A 5321-nucleotide genomic window follows, 5' to 3' on the forward strand; every position below is an offset into this window, starting at 1 on the left:
GTAGCAGTTGCATGAGAGGCAGAGCTGCAGCATCTGCCCAGCTAGGAGCTGCCTTGCTGTGCCAAGTTATCCGCTCCATACCCTTGCTGTGCGGATCTTTGTTGTATTTAAAATGACATTTTTACGCAGAGGAGCAGGGTACAGACAAAGGGAGCAGGGGACAGTTCAAAGGGAGCAGAGGGCAGGGTAGATTAAACAGCTTTGTATGTAGATTAAACATATTTATACTGGGGCAGTACACAATAGCCGGGATCCCTGAACTAGCCAATGTTGGAACTTAGTGTGACAATACTGGAATATGACCAGAGTCAGAATAGTGCTACATGACCATAGTCAGAATTGAGTTACATGACCAGAGTCAGAATACTGCTACATGAACAGAGTCAGAATTGAGTTATATGACCACAGCCAGAATCGAAGTAAATGACCAGAGCTACAAAAAAAGCTTTACCTTCTTCTAAGGTATAAAGTCGGTCTCTGTCAACAAGTACAGGTGTTTATACACTGACACAGCCCGTGTAAATGAGATCAGGCCTTTATACACTGACACAGCATCTCTGTCAACAAATACAGGTGTTTATACACTGACACAGCATCTCTGTCAACAAATACAGGTGTTTATACACTGACACAGCATCTCTGTCAACAAATACAGGTGTTTATTTGTACGCCTTTGAACAAATGACAAACAGTATTGCACAGAAACGTCTGGGGTGGTTTAAAATTGACACAAAGCTGCATTTTATCACCAAATGGTCTCAAATTGTAGGTCTGATCACTGTGGACTAGAGCATTTTTGCAATATGTGTGGAACTTTCCTATTTATGGAGGTATGCAGCCTCAAAGCTAGCTGGTTTTTGCTGTGCAGTCAAATCAACTGTATTGAACAGAATGGTATATAACTGCCAGTTTACTAATAATGAAAGAAATCCCCCAAACAGGCAAAAGTGGGTTTAAATTGAAGATCACAACTTCTAGTTTACATTAAACCTGACTATGTGGCTAAGAAATGTGGAGATATTGAGAAACTGGGAGGAAACCATTGACATATTCAGCTATTTTTCTATAACTGCCAGTTTACTACTAATGAATGAAAAATACAAAAAAATCACCAAAACAGCCAAAACTGGGCTCAAATTGAACATCTCATCCTCTAGACAGCTTTATTTCTGCAGCGGCAGAAATAAAGCTATCAAAGGTGACGATGCAGGTATGTACCCTATGTGTACTGACACACAGGAGAGCATAGGGGCCTCAGAAGAGCAGGCAATTAATATCGGCGGCTGTGTAGGGCAGGCTCGCTTCAAAAAATGGAAGGCTAATCGCGCTTGGCTAAAGGCTAATCCCAGCGGTTCAGTCATTTGCTCGGTTTGTTCAGCAATTCGTGATCTGGGAACCCATATAAAAGAACGACCTGGAATTGACCAGGCCTTTATGAATGGCACAACTGCAACATCAGCCAAAAAACTAAATGACAAAATAAGTGAACACGGTAAATGCAAGTCTCATATGAAATGTGAACACATAGCGCAAGCCAGACAAAAGCAGGCCATAGAGAAAGCTGCTGAAAACAGCACTGCAGTGATCGGAAAAAACGACGAGCATAATGATAACAGCCTACATGATTTGTAAAGAAAACGTTTAAGATGCATCCAAACATTTTGCAGCTACAGCAGCTTAATGGATTGGATACTGGGAACATGCTGCATTCCGACCATGCAGGTTGTAATATGCTCTCGTTTGTAGCAGACAAAATGGCTGCACAACTTGCAAAGTATGTAATTGATTATTATTATTATTATTTATTTCTTAGCAGACACCCTTATCCAGGGCAACTTACAATTGTTACAACATATCACATTATTTTTACATACAATTATATTATTTTAGGCAACTATTTTTTTAACATTGTGCCGCTAAAGTCGGGGACAGGTGCTGGCATTGCAGATGAGTTGCTTTCCAGCCTCAATCAGTATGGCATCACTGCAGACATACTTCGAGAGCGTCTGCTGGGTTTTGCAACTGATGGAGCAGCATCGATGCTGGGGAAATACAAAGGGGCAGCATCAATTCTGCGAGAACAGATCAACAACAATCTAATCGAGATTCACTGCATGAACCACAAACTGGAGCTTGCTGTTCACGACGCTGTTCGAACAGTAAAGGAAGCAAGTCATTTTCAGCTATTAATCGATTCACTGTATTCATTTTTTTCACTAAGTCCCAAGAACCAGAGGCAACTTGAAGCTGTGGCTGCTGAGCTCTGTGTACATATACACAAGGTTGGTCGAGTTTCTGACGTCCGTTGGCCGTCATCTTCCTGCACATCGGTGACTGCTTTATGGGAAAGTTACCCTGCCCTTGTTACATTTTTTAGAAATGGTTCAACAGACATCTCACGTTCTTCACAGGACAAAGCAGAATGTGGTGGTCTACTGGGGAAGATGACAAACTGGCTGTTTGTAATGGAAGTAGCAACAATGAAAGATGCACTCGAGACGCTAAAAGCGCTATCCCTGTTTCTTCAAAATAGGAATTCCACTGTCATCACTGTCAAGCCGGAGATTGATGTTGCATTAAAAGCTCTACGTGCTATGAAGGACAGAGATTGAATAAATACCAGCACAATGAACAACGAGTTCTCAAGAGCCGGTGCATTTAAAGGGGTTCCAATCACACAGCCATCTGACGCTCAACAAATGAAATACAGAGGTTTCCGCACGCAGTTCATACAAGCTTTATTTGGCAACATCGAAAGAAGATTTGATGATAAAGGGGTCCTGGAGGAGGCAGCCGTACTCAACCCCACATCATGGCCTGTAGAAGAGGATGCAAGAATTTTGTTTGGGGACGATAAAGTTATGAATCTGTGCAAAACTTTAAAATTCAACGTTTCACGACCTCTAACTATAAAGGAATTCAGAGAGCACAAAGATACTCAGCGCATGGGGGATAACCTGAACAAACTGGTAACCACAGTAGGTGTAATTCCTGTGGTCCACTGCTGAATGTGAACGTGGCTTTAGTGTGATGAACCTTATTCTGACCGACCAGAGAAGCCGAATGCATGTAAGCACACTGAACAGTATGCTGTTTGTTTCAATTAACGGCCCCAACATTGACACTTTCCAAGCTGAGAAATATGCAGAGTTTAAAGGATTAAAGAGGGACACCCACTCTGCAGAGGACAAACCAACAGGAAAGAAAAGAAACGAGAAAACGATTGCCCACCATACCAAACTGTTTTCTTAGACCGATCCAGCCACATCTTGGTGATATCGGTGAGTTTAAAACATTTAACTTATCTTACTTATGTTCATTAAAATGTAAAACGAAAATGAAAAATGATATATAAATAAATGGTGTGCATTTACAACTTCATGTCACCAGGAGTCTCCAAATCAGTTAATGTTTGTTACTGGAAATATAGTAGCTGTGTGAAATATTAACCCTTTGCAGTTCATTTATTAAGTGCGTGTCAGGTCCAATTTATTTTCACACACGCAGTTTATTTTAGACGCGCTGTTTAAAAGTATTTTTTTTTCACAGTAAAACAGGTTTAAAAGACACTTCAAAACAACAGGACACTCAGTACTGCATCTCCAGCAAACACCTCAGTAATGCGATCCAAGTCATTATTTTATTACTATAACATCTCAAAAAGCTCTGCAAATGTCTGTGATATTCTCTGAGCGCTGGATGCGGAAGCAGCTATCTTGTTTGTGTATGTCCGTGTTATCTATGTAGTGTCGGGTCTATCAGTATTCATGAGATACACCCACTATTTTTTTTTTTTCCGGCTTCTCTCGGCTCCTATCGGTCTCACTCGGCCATTGAATAGTTTTCTCGGCTTTTTCCGGAGAAAAAAGACTAGAGACCTGTTTTTTGTGTCTTTTTGATGATGTCGGACAGGGTCCGACATTGGACCGGAAAGGGAAAATTGCGATGTCAGACCAGGTCCGACATAGGACCGCAAAGGGTTAAGGTAATCCAATCAGAAATGCTAATGACATATTTCAGGTATATAAAGGCTTAAGTTCTTAGTGTATCCACCTGAGGCAATCGTGGCCAGTAGTCGTGCGCAAAATTATACAAATCGAGCAAAAACTTCACAGAAAAAAAACTATATGAAAAGTGCATTCTTAAAGGCGGTGGCTAAGCTGAAAATTAGTGGTTCCCATTAGTGTATGTGTTTTAAAAACATTTAGAACGTCCCTCATACAATGAATTCAGGTATGAATGACAGCCTTTAGTAGACTCAATTCAATATCCATCCACATTATTGTATTTTAGCACCATTGCAGTCACGATTACAATTACAGTTATAAGGTTTAATTACAAACATCATGAAATAATGAGAGTAATTATTCCCAGTGTCACTCCTGGAGGTTGGCCAGACGTCTCTGTGAAAGCTTTTGTATCTTGCTCTTCTCGTTGAATATCTTCACTTTGACAGTTGTCCAATCATGCCTTATATTTGAGTGCTGGAACAAAAAATCCTCCATCTCTTTTTTACCTATAATACAAAATGGAGTGAGGTAACCAGTGGTGTACCACAGGGATCAGTATTAGGCCCTCTGCTATTCCTAATCTACATTAATGATTTAGATTCTGGTATAGTAAGCAAACGTGTTAAATTTGCAGACGACACAAAAATAGGAGGAGTGGCAAACAATGTTGCAGCAGCAAAGGTCATTCAAAATGATCTAGACAGCATTCAGAACTGGGCAGACACATGGCAAATGACATTTAATAGAGAAAAGTGTAAAGTTTTGCATGCAGGCAATAAAAATGTGCATTATAAATATCATATGGGAGATACTGAAATTGAAGAAGGGAACTATGAAAAAGACCTAGGAGTTTATGTTGACTCAGAAAGCTATAAAAAAGGCCAACAAGATGCTCGGATATATTGTGAGAAGTGTTGAATTTAAATCAAGGGTAGTAATGTTAAAACTTTACAATGCATTAGTAAGACCTCACCTAGAATATTGTGTTCAGTTCTGGTCACCTCGTTACAAAAAGGATATTGCTGCTCTAGAAAGAGTACAAAGAATAGCAACCAGAATTATCCTGGGTTTAAAAGGCATGTCGTATGCAGACAGGCTAAAAGAATTGAATCTATTCAGTCTTGAACAAAGAAGACTACGCGGCGATCTGATTCAAACATTCAAAATCCTAAAAGATATAGACAATGTCGACCCAGGGGACTTTTTTGACCTGAAAAAAGAAACAAGGACCAGGGGTCACACATGGAGATTAGATAAAGGGGCATTCAGAACAGAAAATAGGAGGCACTTTTTTACACAGAGAATTGTGAG

This window comes from Acipenser ruthenus, unplaced genomic scaffold (assembly GCF_902713425.1).
Source record: "Acipenser ruthenus unplaced genomic scaffold, fAciRut3.2 maternal haplotype, whole genome shotgun sequence".
Taxonomy (NCBI): domain Eukaryota; kingdom Metazoa; phylum Chordata; class Actinopteri; order Acipenseriformes; family Acipenseridae; genus Acipenser; species Acipenser ruthenus.